The 19,148-nt window shown below is 48.7% G+C and overlaps 1 long non-coding RNA gene across 1 annotated transcript; it reads left to right on the top strand.

Moving 5' to 3' along the window:
- The first annotated feature begins 4,105 nt into the window (after nt 1–4,105).
- On the top strand, nt 4,106–5,902 carry LOC112630541. The gene is made up of 2 exons (XR_003120889.1): nt 4,106–4,331; nt 5,652–5,902. It is a non-coding gene; the product is annotated as an uncharacterized LOC112630541 (long non-coding RNA).
- Nucleotides 5,903–19,148: the final 13,246 nt, after the last annotated feature.

Raw genomic sequence — 19,148 nt, 5'->3', positions numbered from 1 at the left:
ACGCCTTGCCTGGCTGAGCTGCCCTGGGAGCTGTCAACACGGGTGTGCGTGCTGGTATGCTGGCCTGGGGGCTCAGGAGAGAGAAGGTGTGGGGAGCGGGGAAAAATGCACTGGGTTGGTTTGCATGACCCGCCAGCATGGAAACCGCCTGCTAATCACGGAGCACAGCTGAGGGTGCCCAGAGCAGGATGAGGAGGGAATGCGGGGCTGAGCTGTCACGGGAAAGGGAGTAGGCTCTGGGACTCAGAGCACAGGCAGGCTGCTTTTTGTTCAAGGTAAACAAAAATATTAAAATTGTTTAACATTGAGCTACTCTGCCTGTAAGGTAGTGAACTCCCCATCCTTACAGGTATTCCAGAGGCTGCGTGCTCACCTGTGGGTGCTGTGGGAGCAGCGACGATCGCACTAGGAGAAAGGTGGTTTCCCTTCAACCTTACGATTCCCCGAGCCTGTGACTGGATTCCCGGTCTGTGGTTTTCAAACTTCAGAGTATAGGCCTTTACTATTGTTTAAGTAGGTTGTATTAACCAGGTGCCAGGCTCTGGTCTAATTGCTCACAAACATTAGCTCATGTAATTCTTATCAGAACTCTGTGAGGTAGGTACTCATATTTCCATTTCATAGATGGGAAAACTAAGGCGTAGATAGGGAAAAACTTGTCCAAGAGCTCCCGGCTAGTCAGTCTGACCTGAGTCTGTTCTCCTTTTTTTTTTTGAGATGGATTCTTGCTCAGTCACCTAGGCTGGAGTGCAGTGGCGAGATCTCAGCTCACTGCAACCTCTGCCTCCCGGGTTCAAGCGATTCTCCTGTCTCAGCCTCCCGAGTAGCTGGGATTACAGGTGTGCACCACCATGCCTGGCTAATTTTTTGTATTTTTGGTAGAGACAGGGTTTCACCATGTTGGCCACACTGGTCTTGACCTCCTGACCTCAGGTGATTCGCCCGCCTTGGTCTCCCAAAGAGCTGGGATTACAGGCATCAGCCACCGTGCCTGGCCCTGTTCTCTTGACTGCTGTGCCCCCGTGGCCTTATCTGGAGGTGTCTCCAGCAGGCCTGCTTGCTGTGCCTTAGTCTGGGCTTGACTAAGGGGAATCTGGCCAAGTGCAACAACAGGCAGGTGATGTGCCCTAGGATGGCAGGTCCTGCGAGGAGTCCCTTTCTGTAGGTATATCATGGCCCTAAGGTGTGGTGTCATCCAGGCAATGGAGTGAGGGGACGCACCCTCTGGATAGGCAGCGGGCTCTCACAGTGATAGAATCTGGATGCTTGAAAGTCCTGGTCAGCAAGTCACCCCACAGCATGTCTGTTATTCACCGTGGAACTCCAGGAATTAGGGAATAGGGAGGGGACTCTGTTGATCCCAGGGGACATTGGATTTCACCGAGAAGGGGACTCAGGCCTCAGGGGGTAAAGGTGAGGGCTGCAACATCAGAACTGGCAGACAAGGTCAGAAACATTCAGGAAGGGTGATGGATTCCCAGGTCTGGATTAGGAGCAGCTGCCCCCTCAAACGTTGGGGCCTCAGAGACTAGAATTTAACCCCCAGATCTGCCACTTTTGCTGCTTGTGTCACTAGGTCATGTTGGTTAACCTCTGATTCATGGCTTGCTTATCTGTAAAAGGTGGGCGATGATAACTATCTTGCATGATGGTTGGGGGGGGGTGTCAAATCAGATAATATCTGCTTACATAGAGCCTTGCAAACAATAGTTGCTCACCAAACGTCCTTGTATTTTGTTGAGTTGCTCTTGCCTTGGGTGGGAACTGACCTTATAGAGACAGGGGTAGGACGGGGCGGGAGGTGAGTGGATGGGGAGGGCTGAAGATGGTGAGAGACTGGAAGATTCCTAGGGTTCACCAAGTTAGTCAAGAATGACTTTGTGAGATCCCCCCACCCCTGGGTGCTAACCCCAGAACCAGGCAACTTGGGGGCTGTGGAAACAGAGGCTACTAAGGAAATGGAGACCAAAGAATGACTTAGCATACCTAGGATTTCAAGTTAATGAGTTGAAAATTATACCCAGGGCCAGGGAGCCGCACTGAGAGGTCAACCAAGCTTATCCTTGGCGTTTCCTCCCCACCCCGACCTCTGCCTAGGATGTTCTCTGCTGTCATTCTCTGAGGGTGTGTGGATACTCTCCTATCTCATCTGCAAAACAAGTGGCTTGGATGGGATGATGACAAAGACCAATGAGACAGCGTCCATGGTTTTAAAGATCAAATATTTTACTCTTCTGTTGATCTGAGAACTTAGAAGGATCCCCTCCAAGTTAGAGGACTACATTTACAGCAGCTTAGATGAACAGAAAGGACTAGAAGTGAGAGTGATGGTAACACGGGCAGTCGCTTTCCCTCTATAGTGCTCTGGAGTTGATGGCAGTGCTCCATGTATTCGGTTTCCTGATTATAACCTGCTTACTTTGTAGAGGAGGCTACTGAGGGCCCGAGGTGGTTAAATGACTTGCTTGAGGTCACACAGGTAGTGAATGATAAAGTCAGGCTCCTAACCAGGGTTTTCCAGTCCTAACTCTGATACAAAGTATACTGTGTGAAGACATTGCCCATATCTAGGCCCCAGTCTCCCAATCTGTGAAATGGGTGGATTGTTCCACTGGCAATAAGACGTGTTTTTTTTTTTGTTTTTTTTGTTTTTTGTGACAGGGTCTCTCTCTCTGTTGTCCAGGTTGGAGTGCAGTGGCACGATTCCAGCTCCCTGCAGCCTCAAACACCTGGGCTCAAGCGATCCTCCTGCCGCAGCCTCCCGAGTAGCTGGGACTACAGGTGCACGCCACTGTGCCAGGCTAAGTTTATTTATTTATTTTTTTTAGTTGATATGGAGTCTCACTATATTGCCTAAACTGGTTTTGAAGTCCTGGCCTCAAGCGATCCTGCCTTGGCCTCCCTAAGTGCTGGAGTTACAGATGTGAGCCACTGTGCCCAGCCAGATGTGTGATCTTATTGTTTGCCTTTTGCTCCCACACGTCAGAACTGGTGACCTGCTTGCCCTTGGAATGCCAGGGGCCGACCTGACTTTCAGGAAATGGTCCTGTCTCTGTGGGTGTGGAAGCTTCACTTGGTGCTGGTTGGTAAATAACTGTCTTGGTCTCTGGAGGGTTCGAAAATCACATTTCTCCCTCTTGTTGCTATGGGCGACTAACACTAGCTAAAGCTTGAAATCAGGCCCCAAAGGGTGGCCTTGCTGATGACTCTGGTTTCTCTTTTCACTGTCTAGGGCCCAGGGAGTTTCTCAGCATATTTGATTGTGAGGAACTGTAGAGGCCCTCCTGTGCCCAGACAGTCCTCGCTTGGTGGCTGTTTAGTCCAAGCCCTTGCCTTCAGGCGGATGGACCAGATGACCTAATAAAGTTCCTAAAAAAATCTCCTGGACAGATCACCAACCTCCTTCCTCTTTAAAGTCTCATCGAGAGGAATGTCCACAGCATCCTTGGTAACACATTACAGTGTTTCACAACCCTCCTAGCCAGGAAGCTCTTCTTAATGTTTAACCTTAATCCCTCCCACTGAAATTTAAGGCCCTTTTCTCTTGTTGAGTGCAAATGGAGAACAGCTGCTCACACTCATCGTCCGACGTCAGCTATTTCTCAGGATGACCCTGTGAGACAGGCCAGGGTCATTAGACTCAATTTGGTGCTCAGCAAATAAGTGTTTATTCCTGCATGCGTGGGCCACAGGCTGGTTTGTTGGGTGCAATGAATAGCTGCAGGTTTATTAGGGTGTCTCTTTAGATGGATGTATGTCTCCCAGTGTCTGTAGAACACTCCGGACCCCGGAGAGTGAAAACCCTGCCTGTCGGACTTGCTTTGAGAAGATCCTTCTCCAACTCCCCACAGCAGAAGTTGCTTCACAGAGGGGAACAGTTTTATGGAGGTGACTGAGACCTTAAGCTTGAGGCCACCCATCTGAGGTGGCATCCAGAGGAGACTGGCTGGCCCCTCCTTCGCCTTGGATGTAGCACTGTTTCTAGGATCTCTTTTCAATCAACAAGACAGGGGATGTTCCACGAGGGTGCGTGGATTCCCTGCCATCCCACATGGTCAAGTGGAAGGGACGGGAAAAAAGCCATGAAGGGTTTGTGACCACACAGAGACTCTCCTGGCCGCCTGTCCTTTCGGAAAGAAGACAGAGATGAAATATAATCAAGCAATTAACCACCCCTATCATCACCAAGAACAACAGTATCAACAACAAGAACAGGGACAACAAAACCCATGGATGAAACATTCCTTTCTCATTCAGATCTTATCTGGCGCGCTCTCTCTGTCTCGGTCTGTGGTTTAGAGAAACATGGGCAACGCTGTTTGGAAGAACAGGTGAGAGGGGGTGGGGAATTTCAGAGGCCTGGGCCCACCGCCTCCACTCCTTCCCTAGTTTAACCTTTGACAGGATCTTCACCTCTCTCTGATCAGCTTTGCTTCTTGTTCAAAGGCCTCAGTCACCCAGCTGTGTCCCTTTCTCCGGAGGGCAAGGGCGGATGGCAGTGACTCTGCTTGATGAGAGAACTTTAAGGGCCCAATCAGTCCCTGGGCACCCCCTCCTGGGCTGTTTTCTCCAGGAGGCTGCATTCTGATCCATAAACCTTCTCCTCAGGGGTTTAGGGTCGAGCTGTTCCTGATGTTTATCAGAGGCTGGGATCAAAGCTATCCAGGTCGTAAATCTCTCTCTGTGGCTGTCGGGCCCCAGGGCAGCTGAAGAGGGTTGACAGCCCTTTGGACCTCAAAGGAAAAAATGTGCTCTACTCCACCCACTCCCAGCTCTGCCAAGAAGCTGTCCTCTGAGAAGCCATGGCTAGGCCGTTCCATTCCGGGGAGCTGCTGAAAAGAGCTGGGAGGCCAAGAAGAGCTTGTGTGTGCTGGGGAGAGGAAGCCCAGCCTTGAGGGAGGGGTGCAGGTGCAGCTCCTCTGTGTGTGGGGGCTGAGGGACCTTGTTTGCCTTTTCCTTGTGGCTGTGAAATGCTTTATGAGTACTTCCATAGGTGGATGGACAGGGGGAGGGTAGATAAACTCAGCCACAAGGCCCCAGGGCCTCAGGAACCTTGCACCCAACCCTCTCATTTTTCAGAAGAAAACTGTGCCTGGAAGGTTGAAGAGTTTGTTCCCAGTCACATAACCAGGGATCCTTAGGACAGCCAGACCAGGAAACCATTTCCAAACTGCCAATCCATGGCAGAGTATCAAGACCTCAGGAATCATTGAGACACCATGGAAGCATCGGGAAAGGGCTCCTTAGCTTTTGAAGCTTCTTACTGTTCTTGAGTGTGCACGGAGCCCATGACTGCGGGGTTTTGTAGACACCTCAGGGATGACGTGACTGGTACCCCTGACAAAGTCAAGGCTGCTGGACAAATGAGTCTGAGGATTTCAGGGGCAGCTGGGTGCAGGAGTTGGTGGGCTGCGGGAGTGCCCCCTTGCGGGTAGGCTTCCTTCCTCCTGGTGATGGGGGGTTCCTCAGTGCAAAGGTGAAGGGGTGGAGGGGCTGGAGCAGCAGGAATCTCTCTTGTTGATAGGTATGAGGCCTTGAAGTCCTTTTCTTTGTCCCAGGATTCATAGAAGCTTCGGGGCTGAGCTTTGAGTTTTCAGGCATGGGGTGCAGAGACGTTTAGGCAGACTCTTACCATCCTTTCTCTTCATTAGGGCTTCCTAGGAATCAATAATGCCCATGAAGGAAGGGATTGTAGAAATAGCTTAACACTTTCATTTACTAACGTGGAAATTGAAGCCCAGGGAAGGGAAGGGACTGGCTGTGGAAGAGAGAGCCATCAGCAGAAAGAGACCCTGAAATCTTCCTGTGTGATTCCCAGGAAGTCCAGCCTCAGCTGATTCATAGAACAAATGCATGCAAACCTTGCTATCTATAAACTACACATGCACTTACATAAAACACATAAAAATATATGACCTTGGTTTTGGAACAATACCCCACAGATAAAAGTAGCTTTAAATCCTCCATAAAATGATAAAGTCTAGTCCTAAACTCCTAGCAGCTCCTAAACTCACCTAGTAGGTGATCACAGGCAGCAGGGGCCGCTCAAACTTTCCTAGCTTGGTATCTCCACCTGTAGAGAGGAGGCAGAAAAGCATCGGGGGTGAAGTCGTGGGCTCTAGAGTCACAAAGACGTGGGTTCCAGGCCAGGCTTGGCCCTTGCTAACTGTTGACCTTGAGCAAATTACCCAACCTGTTCCTTATTTGTTCCTGCCTCATAGGTAGTTGTACAGATGAAATGATATCAGTTCTCAGAACAGTGCTAGGGACAGAGTACACTTTATGCTCAATACATGTTCACTTTTAGAGACATCTTGGGATTCTCAGTCTAAGTGACATTCAAAATGACCTCACTGGGAGGCAGGACCAAGGTGGAACCTCCTCTTCGATGGGATGTGGGCCTATTTTCTTCTACTTCTTTATTTTTGTAGATGCATGCCACCACACTCGCTAATGAATTTTTTTTTTTTTTGTGGAGGTGGGGTCTCACTATGTTGCTCAGGCTGGTCTTAAACTCCTGACCTCAAGCAATCCTCCTGCTTCAGGAGGACCCCCCGACAGTGCTGGGATTATAGGCATGAACCACTGAGCCCAGCACCTCTATTTTAAATCTATTTTTTTTTTTTGAGATGGAGTCTCGCTAGGTTGCCCAGGCTGAAGTGCAGTGGCACGATCTCAGCTCCCTGTATCCCTGTAACCTCTGCCTCTCGGGTTCAAGTGATTCTTCTGCCTTAGCCTCCTGAGTTAGCTGGGACTACAGGCATGTGCCACCATGCCCGGCTAATTTTTTGTATTTTTAGTAGAGACAGGGTTTCACCATGTTAGCCAGGATGGTCTTGAACTCCTGACCTTGCAATCCGCCTGCCTTGGCCTCCCAAAGTCCTGGGATTACAGGCGTAAGCCACTGCACCTGGCTATTTTAAATCTAAAGACAAATCACCCATGAGGTACAGTGGGGGAACAGAGGTCTGGGCTCAGTTAATTCAGAAGAAGATTTATCCCAGGATCAGGAAATGAGAGTTTCAGATGTTGCCAGTAGCTTAAGTGGCTTTTAGGGCCTTTTTTTTTTTTTTTTTGTCTGGTCAGGGCTCATCCTGGGATGAGCTTTAAGGCCTGTTAGGGGCTGAATTCTGTCCCCCTCAAAATGTATATGTTGAAGTCCTAACCCCAGTACCTTAGACTGTGACTGTATTTGGAGATAGCGTCTCTAAAGAGGTAATTAGGTTAAAATGAGGTCACTAGTGTGGGCCCTAGTCCAATAGGAATGGTGTCCTTGTTGGGTAAGGGGCAACGTGGACACAGACAAGTGTAGAGGGGAGCCCCTGTGAAGAAGCGGGGAGAAGACAGCCACCTGCAAGCCACAGAGGGGGCGTGTGAAAGAACCAATCCTGCCGACACCTTGGTCTTGGCCTTCCAGCCTCCAGAACCCTGAGGTGATCAATTTCTGGCCAGGCAGCCCTAGCCACCTTTCTACAGCACTCATACTCCTGGTTCGGCAGAGGGGAAAGGACTGCAGGCCAGCGCTTCTTAAACCTTTGTGTCTGTGAAACTCACTTCCTGGGGAGCTGGATCAAGATGCAGATTCTATGACCATCTCATTTCCCCTTTCCCATCCCTTATCTAATTTGCTCCTCTGTGGAACTGTGTGAAGTAGACAGGGCAAGAATTTTCACCCCCATTTTCCAGATTGAGAAACTGAGTCTCAGAAGGAGGAATCACTGCAAGTGAGTGGTAGTCGAGCTTCCAACTCAGGTCAAGTGAAGTGTCCTCATGTCCCATGCCCCCCGTAATTTCCCGATCCCTAGCAGGGGCACCTGGGGAGACTCCCTGGTGATGCTGTGTCAGGGCTCCCTTTTTTATTTTGAGATGGAGTTTCACTCTTGTCACCCAGGCTGGAGTGCAGTGGAGTGATCTCAGCTCACGGCAACTTCCACCTCCCAAGTTCAAGTGATTCTCCTGCCTCAGCCTCCTGAGTAGCTGTGATTATAGGCGCCCGCCACCATGCCCAGCTAATTATTGTATTTTTAGTAGAGACGGGGTTTCACCATGCTGGCCAGGGTGGTCTTGAACTCCTGACCTCAGGTGATCCACCTGCCTCGACTTCCCAAAGTGCTAGGATTACAGGCATGAGCCACCATGCCCGGCAGGGCTCCCTTTTTGACAGACACTGTCTTAGACCTCAGGCTCCCTCAGGCCTTTGCTCTTGGGGGTTGGAGCTGAGGGGAGGATGGAAGGTGTCCCTCCCCATCACAGCGCGGCTAGCTGGTGAGAGAGGCTGGGAGCTCCCGATCTGTCTGGACACGCAGCCACTCCTGGCAGTCCCCACCCCTCCTTTCACCCAGCCCCTCTGCCTTCAAGCGAGTGAATGAAGTCAGGCAGGCCCCGGGCCATCCTGCGTGAGGGAGGGAGTGGGCACAACTTGGCACTCCAAGGGTTCGCCATTGGGATGGGCGTGGAGACGGTGTGAACTCCTTGGTGTCTTGCTCTTGTCATCTTCCAGCGTGACATATGCACAAAGGTACCTTTTATAGGTGGGAAATTATAGGTGCTGCCACTTCAAAGGCCTTGGCAACCAGAGCTCCTCTTTGATAGATGACAGTATTATTAATGGTGATTTATTGCTGGGGCCATTTTGACAACAGAAATAACCAGTTTCCCCACCTTAGCGGCTCTCTTCTCCCACACTTTCCTGGGGATTTTTTTTCTTTTGGCTGGCCCTGTGTATTTTTCTGGCTGTGGGGGTTACCTCCCTGCATGAGGAGGCATGGGAGGTAACCCATGGAGCATCTGCTTAAGGCACACAGTGAGGCATCCGGCTTATTAACTTGTCATCATGTGTCATAAAGTTTAGTGAAATACTGGCAGATTGTAATCCTAAACAGGGCAATTACCCTCTTATTAAAGCAGCACTCTCTCTGTCTGTCTGTCTCTCTCTCTCTTTTATTTTTCTCTCTCTTTCCCCGCCTCCACCCTCTTTCCTGGGATTGTTCTTACCTCTGCCCTACTTGCACAATTAGTCATGAGCGGAGGTCACCTGCTTCATAATGATCCCAGAGTAGGCCTGGCTTTGGTGGGGCAGAGCTGAAGGGGAAGGGGCAAAGGAGAGTTAACCACCACGAGGCTTGCTGCAGCAAGCTGGCCTCATGGGGCACAGGGACAAGGCGCTGTCCCAGGCGGGAGGCTGCAGTAGGAAGGTGGTGGTCTGAGGTTTCTGGCTCCAGGCAGCGAGAAGGGAGGGGGAGAGGAGAGAGCTGACAGGAGCGACTGAGCCTCCGTGGACTTCTCCGTTCACCCAGATTTTCTGGCAGGGCTGCCTCCCTCTGCCTTTTTCTCCCTCACTTTTGTATCTCGAAACAGAGGTGGAAAATGAGAAAGGAAGTGGGAGTGGGTGGTGGGCACGTGGGACATGAGGACTCCTCACTTGATCTGAATTGGAGGCTTGGCTGCCACTCACTTGCTATGATTCCTCTGTCTGAGACTCAGTTTCTCAATCTGTGAAATGGGGGTGAAACATCTTGCCCTGTCTGCTTCCCACCGTTTTAGAGAAGATCAACTTAGAAAAGGGATAGGAAAGGGGATGGCTCATAGTAACTCACTCCACCAGTCTGAGGGATGATTGTAATTGCATATGCGTGACCACAGGGTCTTATGTCATGTCTAACGGAGCTCCACCCCCGTGATTCCAAAGGATCGTTCAGTATATTGAGCTTCAGTCTTCTGTTCCTCTCTTTCAGGGTTTTGATGACCTTGGTTCCTAAATCTGCTTGGGAGGCATTGTTTGGTCTGAACAACAGGAGCTTTCGGCATATGTATGATAATGTTACCTGCACAGTGTGAGGTTAAGAAGACAAATGGAGGTAGGCTAGAGGCTACAGCTGAATCACAATGTGCCAGATCTGAAAAGACCTTAGAGATTACCTGGTTGAATTGTACCCTGCTATAGACTTGTAAATTGAGGCTCAAAAAGGTAGAATAACATTCCTAAAAATCATCAGATAAATGATAGGCAGAGTGGGGACTAGATCTCCCAGCCCCAGACTCAGCCCAGTGCTCTGTCCACGAAAGCATGTTGACTGCATCAACTCTGGGTGTGCCTTCTCCTCCTCCTTTATCATCAATCAGCGCTCAGGAAAGCACCTGCTAGCAGTCATTTACACCTTAGCATGAATTTAAGTCAACATTTAGTTCTCCCAGGTGCATTTGCTTTTTTATTTTTATTTTTATTTTTGAGACGGAGTTTTGCTCTTGTCGCCCAGGCTGGAGTGTAATGGCATGATCTTGGCTCATTGCAACCTCCACCCCCTGGGTTCAAGCAATTCTCCTGCCTCAGCCTCCTGAGTAGCTGGGATTACAGGCACCTGCCACCATGCCTGGCTAATTTTTGTGTTTTTAGTAGAGATGGGGTTTTGCTGTGTTGGCCAGGTTAGTCTCAAACTCCTGACCTCATGTGATCTGCCCGCCTTGGCCTCCCAAAGTGCTGGGATTACAGCTGTGAGCCACTGTGCCCAGACGCATTTGCTTTTGAGGTCTCATCTCGTCGTATAGATTGTTCCTTGTCAATGGCATTTCCAGCACTGGTAAGAAGAGAGGCAAGGCAGGGCTCGTGATTCTCACCCCCAAGACCCTGCCGCTTGCCTACTCGCTTGGGCAATAGGGCGGGCACTGCTTCCTGAGTTAAACTGCACTGGACCCAGATATGTGTGTCCATATTTCAGAGCAAGTTTGTCAGAAACTGTCGGGGAGTAAGGCTGGGTAGATGGATGGAGTCAGACTCGTTTAAAAATGGAGTACCAGCAGATAGGTTTAACAATGGAATGCGGCCGGCCAGAGTGAAGGTGGTTCCTAAACCAAACACCTGTCCCTTCTGTTTGTTTTCTGGTTTCCTTCCCCATTGTTGGAGAATGCTAGAAGGCAGACTAGTATTAAGAACTCTAAGTTCCTGGCCTGGCATGGTGGCTGACACCTGTAATCCCAGCAACTTGGGAGGTCGAGGCAGGAGGGGATCACTTGAGCCCAGGAATTTGAGACCAACCTGGGCAACGTGTTGAAACCCCATCGCTACAAAAAATACAAAAATTAGTCAGGCATGGTGGTGCATGCCTGTAGTCTCAGCTACTTGGGAGGCTGAGGTGGGAGGATTGCTTAAGCCCAGGAGGTTGAGGCTGCAGTGAGCCATGATCACACCACTGCACTCCAGCCTGGGTGACAGCGAGAGACCTTGTCTCAAAAAACAAAACAAAGCAAAAAACCAAAAAACCAAAAAACAAAAAACCAAACCAAACCAAAACAAAACTTCTTAAGTTAGAAAGTGCCTGGTGCAGGGAGTGTTTCTGAGGGCTTGTGTTTACCAGGGCACTGTGCTGTGTGCGGGGTAGTGATGGGGACAGACACCATTCCAGCATCTTGGAGCCCAAGTCTAGAGTCAGGGCCACAGAGGAGGGAGAGGAAGAGACTCCCACTGCAAATGGGTTGGATTTCCCTGCTTTTGCCCATGGAGTGAACAGCAGTGCTGTTTCTGTAGGTCTCTTTGAGGCTTAAGCATGAAATGCAATGAGACTGAACAGTCTTAAAATGTATTGATGGAACTTCTATCCATTTAAATGCAAAGGGGAAGAAAGAATTCAGAAATGATCTGAGGTTTCCAGCTTGGGGAGAGAGAAGGTGAGAGGAAGTGGGGGCCTAAGGGGAATGGAATGAACAGCCCTGATTTCAGGTTTGTAGATTGCAATGGGGCAAGGCAGCTACATGCAAATGTCCTTCCTGGAGACTGGAAACAAGGTCAAAGCAGAGATTGACAAGTAGGAGCACAGCCTAGAGGAGAGAGGTGATGCCTGAAGCGATGAGAAGGGGTTGTTATCTCTGCAGGAAGAAGAATTGCAACACTTCTCCCAGCTGAGCAAACAGTCTGGGCTGGGATGTGAGTGGTGTCACACTCTGCACTCACTTCCTCCTTCAGTGGTCATTTGAGAGTTCACTGGGGCTGACCTACCCCATTGGTCCTGGAGGACAGAAAGGAATGGAGAATAAAGAAGGTCCAAGGTGCAGCTTTTCCTCCTCTTCCAAAGCCACGAAGGGACCTATGGATTTGAAAGCTGTGTGTGGTCACTGTGGATAGAGTGACTCCTACCCCACTGGGGGGCTCTGTCATCCAAAGTACAAATCAAGCCTTCTCTTTCTCCTCTGAAGTCAAAGGGAGAAGACTGGGGTTGTCCATCTTCATAGGCAGCCTCAGATGATCCAGCCTAATATACGTCAGTAACTAACTGTGTGATCTTGAACAAGTCACTTTATCTCATTGTGACTCAAGCGAACATAGGGGTATAGAGCATTTGCCCTGCTGACCTCACTGGACCATTGTGAAATAATAGCTAATGAGATGGTGCATAGCAGGTGTTTTGTAAACTTAACAGTGATAGGCAAAGCTTAGTTCCCGTGAGAATGACTCTCTGACTATTATCCGTGGCATTAGAATACTGACCTCCCTTCTCTGAGAAAGCTCCAGCGGCAAAATGCTTCTGATCTCAAACTTTAGGACCAGTTTTCTGGTTTACAGGGCAGGGCAAGCCCCTTCTCTTAAGGATCAAGGGGATGAAGGAGAATTCCCTGCTTTTGGTGGGGGGTTCCTTCTGAAAGCCATGCCCTACTCCCATCTGAGGAGGTCACCCAGTCCTAGTTTTGTCTAGAAGCACCCTGCCCAGCCCCAGGGGCCAGCCTTATCCCAGCCAGGCCTCAGAGATGTCAGACCTGAAAGGCAGCTGCTGCCTCTCCTGACAGGTGTCTCTGCTAGAGCTGGGAGATGAGGAGATAGGTGAGCCGAGCACCTTTCCTCCTTGAATTGATAACTGCTTTGCAATGCAACTCTGTAATTGCTAAATAAAACGTCCTGCCCCACCGTGATGGATTTATGGCTGAAACATCTTAACTGAACTGAGAATATTTTATGAGTGTGCATGGGTGTGTGTGGAATAGGAGGAGGGAAAAGACAGTTCTGCAAACATTTCCAGAGGTGCTCCATAATCTGCCCTACCTTAAGTATTATCTAGAAGCTCTTTCTAGATGTGCTAGGCTTAAGCATCTATAAGTCTTCTCCAGATCCTAGCACAGTGTAGATGCCTCATGAAACATTTGCCGATGATGATAATGATGATGACGACGACAAAGGCTGTGGTCTGGAAGGGGACTCTGTTTTTGATAAGTTTAATTCAGTCCAGCAAATATTGAACAAATGCTTATTTTTGCTCAGGGCTAGGAAAGCTACTATTATTATTTTTGGGGTGGGGTGGAGAAAGGGGAGGGATGGAGAATCTAAAAATAAATGAGACAAACTCTTTTCTCTACATCCTTGGTCTATATTGAGGGGCCAGAACATGCACATTCGGAGTGGAGTGGATGTGGGGCAGGAGGGGTTGCAGTGGCAACAACTAATGGCCCAGAGTGTAGCTTCAGGAGCTGGACACACCTGGTGGGATCTTCGGGTAGTTTCTTGTCTTTTGAGCTCCTCGGTTTTCTCCCCTCTAACATGGGGACAACACTATTCCCTAGCTCCAAGGTTGGTGTGAACATCATAGGATTTGTGTAGGGGCTACTTGGTACCATGTGGGGTCAGCAGCTCAGTAGCAGGATGAAGACGAAGGACCAGACCCACTGATGAGGTTGGGCTGGAGATGACCAGGAGCCAGGAACCGTCACAAACTCACGACTCTGTGTGCACTGGTTATCCCATTCTTTTGTAATCTTGTAAAATTAATTTAATGGGTAATACATCCAAGTGGTTTAAAAAGCAAAAGGTATAAAGAAATATGCAGTGAAGATGAAAATTGCTCTCATTTCTGACCCCTCCCTATTGTGTTTCTCCTTCTCGGAGGCAGCCACTGTCATTAGTTTCTGGGGCATTTTCCCCAAGGGTGTCATACACCCAGCATCTAATATGCTCCCTCTTCTTCCTCTTTCTTGTTTTAACTCAAAAGGAGGACCTGGGAGTTGATGATAGCTGTAGAGTGGAAGGCAGCAGCTGGAGGGAGGAAGCTGGATTTATCTGAGCACCTACTACGTGCCAGGCCCAGATGAAATCTTATCAGTTCCAGTGAAATTCGGAGAAGGAGTCACTGTCTTAGAATTTGAAAACATCAGTGCTGGAGGGGAAGGTGGAAGCCATCTGGCTAATCTTCATTTACTGATATGGAAGTGACTTGTCCAAAGTCCCAGAGCTTCCTGATTTTTGCTTCTTCTTGCTTAGGAAAGCAATTATCCTATAATAATCCTTCTTTACAGGTAAAAATATTTTATGGTGCACCTGCCTCCCTTGCCAGTGGAATGACAGTCTCCATAGACTGGCCATCTGGGCCCTGGGCCAGTCTCCTTTTCACACTAGCCTATGGGCGACCTGCCCTTGTCGGCACCCATCATTCCAGCTTCCTCCTGTTATAACCCCTGCCCCAAATCCCAGGACTTGTCACTGCCAGCTTTTTCCCCTGTTGTTCCTTGTCTTCCCACCCTTCTCAGGTTGACTTGTGTCTCCCCCACAAATTCAAATAGTGAAGTCCTAAACTTGCCAGTACTTCAAAATATAATTATCTTTGTAGATAGGGTCTTTAATGGGGTCATTAAATTAAAGTGAGGTCACTAGGGTGGGGCCTAATCCAATATGACTAGTGTCCTTATAAGAAGAGTAAATTAGGATACAGACAGGCATAGAGGGATGACCATGTGAAGACACAGGGAGGAGATGGCCACCTACCACCAAGCCATGGTCACCTACCATCCAAGCCATGGTCACCTACCATCTAAGCCATGATCACCTACCACCAAGCCACGGTCACCTACCATCAAGCCACGGTCACCTAGCATCCAAGCCATGGCCACCTATCTGCCAAGCCATGGCCGCCTATCAACCAAGCCAAGGCCACCTACCCATCAAGTCATGGTCACCTACCATCCAAGGAGCGAGGCCTGGAACAGATCCTTCCCCAGAGCCCTTAGTAGGAGCCAACCCTGTTGACACCTTGATCTCAGACTTCAAGCTTCCAGAACGGTGGGACAATCCATCACTGTTAGTTAATCTACCCAGCACGTGGTCTCTTGTCATAGTTGCATTAGCCAATGAACATACCCAGATCCTTCTGCAGTCACCTGGCTCAGGAGTGGTTCCAGTCAGGAAGTTCTGAGGCCAGGCAGGGTTGGGACCTGGAAGGACCTGAGGGAGATAGTTGGGAAACAAGACGGCTGGTGTGGCTTCTCAACATGCCCACCATAAATCCTGGGCCATCCCAGGTGCCTATGGGATCTGCTGTGTGTGCGGTAAACTGAATGCTGGGAAGCCAGGCTCTGTGGATCCCTGGTTCTGACTGTCGTGGGATCTTGGGCAAATCCCCTCACCTCTCTGGGTCTCAGTTTCCTGATTTGTGGGATGGAGAAAAGGATAACTGTCCCACTTACCTTGAGGATGTGGAGTGGATTAAATGATTAAAATGCATAAGTGCAATTGCAGAAATATAGAACCAGTTTATCAATCAATGACAATATAAATAAACTGTTGTATATATATAATGTATATAATGGAATACTACTCAGCCATAAAAAGGAATGAATTCATGGCATTCACAGCAACCTCGATGAGACTGGAGACTATTCTTTTTTTTTTTTGGTTTTGTTTTTGAGATGGAGTCTTCCTCTGTCAACCAGGCTGGAGTGCAGTGGCACGATCTTGGCTCACTCCAACCTCCACCTCCCAGGTTCAAGTGATTTAAGATTAGAGACTACGGCCAGGCACGGTGGCTCAAGCCTGTAATCCCAGCACTTTGGGAGGCCGAGACGGGTGGATCATGAGGTCAGGAGATCGAGACCATCCTGGCTAACACGGTGAAACCCCATCTCTACTAAAAAGTACAAAAAACTAGCTGGGCGAGGTGGTGGGCGCCTGTAGTCCCAGCTACTCAGGAGGCTGAGGTAGGAGAATGGCGTAAACCTGGGAGGCGGAGCTTGCAGTGAACTGAGATCCGGCCACTGCACTCCAGCCTGGGTGACAGAGCAAGACGCCGTCTCAAAAAAAAAAAAAAAAGATTGGAGACTACTAATCTAAGTGAAGTAACTCAGGAATGTAAAAGCAAACATCATATGTTCTCACTCATAAGTGGGAGCTAAGCTGTGAGGATGTAAAGGCATAAGAATGATACAATGGACTTTGGGGACTCAGGGGCAAAGGGTGGGAAAGGGGTGAGGGATAAAAGGCTACAAATTGGGTTCAGTGTACACTGCTTGGGTCGTGGGTGCACCAAAATCTCACAAATCACCACTAAAGAATTTACTAATGCAACCAAATACCACCTGCTCCCCCAAAACCTATGGAAATTAAACAAAATAAAAAAATAAAGTGTGCAAGTGCTGGCGAGGCCCCGAAGGAGCCCCACATTGGTGACGGTGATGCAGGTGACAGCACTTTCTCTCCCCAGTGGGGCTGGTGGTGCCCATTCCTGGCAGCCCTACTCTGAGTCTGAGGAGGAACCAAGGCTTTCCTGGAAATGTAGAGGCTGCCATCAGCCTGTGGGCTTAGGGCTACAAGCAGGGAGAGCCTATCATTTGTCATTTCTCTTCGGTAAGCAGAAAGCACTAAGCCCTGCAGCCTCCGGTGAACATCAGAACATTTGGACATCTGAGTCCATTGTCCCCAGGTCTCATTTTTTTCCTACATTAAAAATGCAATAATGTGTTTTGTGGAAAATTTAGGAAGTACAGATAAACAAGAGAATAAAACATGAATTCTACCACTGTCAAAGCTGAAGTTCTATCCTTCCAGTCTCTTCTTTAAATGTGTGTATTTTCAGAAAAATGAAACCCTGTTGCACATAATACTTTATAAGTTTTTTTTTTTTTGACAGGGTCTCATTCTGTTTTGCAGGCTAGAATACAGTGGTATGATCATGGCTCACTGCAGCTTCAAACTCCTGGCCTCAAGCGATCCCACCTCAGCCTCCCAAACTGCTGGGATACCAGGTATGAGCCACTGCACCCAGCCTATAACCTATTTTTTTTTTTTTTTTTGGAGACAGAGTCTCACTCTGTCTCACACAGGCTGGAGTGCAGTGGCACGATCTCGGCTCACTACAGCCTCCAATTCCCAGGTTGAAGTGATTCTCCTGTCTCAGCCTCCCGAGTAGCTGGGACTACAGGCATAAGCCACCACACCCGGCTAATTTTGTATTTTTAGTAGAGATGGGGTTTTACCATGTTGGCCAGGCTGGTCTTGAACTCCTGACCTCAAGTGATCTGCTTGCCTCGGCCTCTGAAAGTGCTGGGATTACGAGCATGAGCCACCGCGCCTGGCCACTATAACCTATTTTTAAGTCAGTGATGTATCACAAATATTTTCCCATGTTGACCTTTATCCCCACCACCACTTTTTAGTTAGGAATAACCAAAAAGTTCAGATGAACAGTTCTAGAGACCACTAAAGTGGGGAATAGAAGGGTCCTGAACACAGCTTCTCCTCTCAGCCCAGCATTAGTTCTCAGGTGTGTGTCTCACCAGGGGCAGGTGAGGTTCCGGGAGAACCCTGAACTTAGGGTCAGATAGGCCAGGAGTCCAGCTTCAGCTCTGCTTACAAAGTGTAAGTGGGAAGGGAAAGGGCGGGGGCAAACTGCTTTCCTTTCCCAGCCCCCACCAAGGATTAATGGCATATTGTAAGTAAAAGAGTTTTTTAGCCCTGGCACAGTGGCTCGCGTCTGTAATTACAATGCTTTGGGAGGCCAAGGCAGGAGGATTACTTGAAACCAGGGCTTTGAGACTAGCCTGGGTAATGTAGTAAGACCTCACCTCTATTTAAAAAAAGAAAAAATTAGCTGGGGTGTGGTGGTGCACACCTCTAAGTCTCAGCTACTTGGGAGGCTGAGGTGGGAGGATCGCTTGATCCCAGGAGTTTGAGGCTGCAGTGAGCTATGATTGTGCCACTGCAATTCAGCCTGGGTGACAAAGAGAGACCCCGTTTCTAAAAATAAATAAATAATAAAAAGAACTTTGTAAACTGGCAGCCACAATTAATACAAGCTCACGGATGAATAAAGGACATTTTGTTGGTTTTGCAAGGAAAAAAAATCCTGTGTCTGGAGGGTCATGAGGCACCATGAATGAATGAGAGTCGGGCCTGTAGGGAGGAGGAGAATTTGAAAGAAAGAAACATCGTATTTGAGTTTGAGAAAGAATTTGGATTTTGAGAACTGACTCCTTGGTAGATTAAGGAGTGAGTAAGCTCAGTTTGGAAGAAGGGAAGAAAAAGGTCGATTTTAAGGAAGCCAGTAATTAACAGTAATAGTGATGAGGAGGATGAGCTCTAACTCACAGGATTTATTTATCATTACTAGACACTGCTCTAAGCACTTCAAAAATATGAACTTGCTAGTCCTCAAAACAATCCTACAAAGCAAATACAATTACTAATATTATTTCCATTTTTTATTTTTTAAAATTAATTAATTTTTCTAGAGATAGGGTCTTGTATCACTGCCTGGACTGGAGTGTAGTGGTATGATCATAGCTCACTGCAGCCTCCAAGTCCTGAGCTCAGGCGATCCTCCTGCCCCAGCCTCCCAAGTAGCTGGGACCACAGGGTTGTGCCACCACACCTGGTGAATATTTTATTTTTTGTAGAGACCAGGTCTTGTTATGTTGCCCAGGCTGGTCTTGAACTCCTGACATCAATTGATCCTCCTACCCTGGCCTCCTAAAATGTTGGGATATTATGAGTGTGAGTCACTGTGCCTGGTTTATCTTTTTTTTTTTTTTTTTTTTTTTCAGATGAGAACATCGAGGCACAGAAAGATGAAGGAATTTGTTAATGGAGCAGCCAGGGTCTGAGCCTAGGGCTGTCCCTGCATTCCCCTGGACTGCACACACACCTGGACCAGGGAGGCAGGGCTGGAGAGTGAGAACGCCCTGGACAGATTGAATTTGAAGATGTGAATGTTGCATCTATTTGTTGTTGCCTATATGGAGGCAATGGGTGGGGAGTAGTTTCTCTGCTTCCCTGGAACTCAGGGAGACCCTTCAGAAGGCATTTGGATTTGTAACAACTTGGGAAGTGCAGGGGTGAGGAGTTGGGAGGAGATGATGGTAAGCTGTCCACTCTTTTTCCAGAGCTCCAGGGTGGTGACTTGTGA

The sequence above is a fragment of the Theropithecus gelada genome, chromosome 8 (genome assembly GCF_003255815.1).
Source record: "Theropithecus gelada isolate Dixy chromosome 8, Tgel_1.0, whole genome shotgun sequence".
Classification (NCBI taxonomy): domain Eukaryota; kingdom Metazoa; phylum Chordata; class Mammalia; order Primates; family Cercopithecidae; genus Theropithecus; species Theropithecus gelada.
Note: the sequence above shows the minus strand (reverse complement) of the source record. Positions and strands in the feature narration are given on the sequence as shown.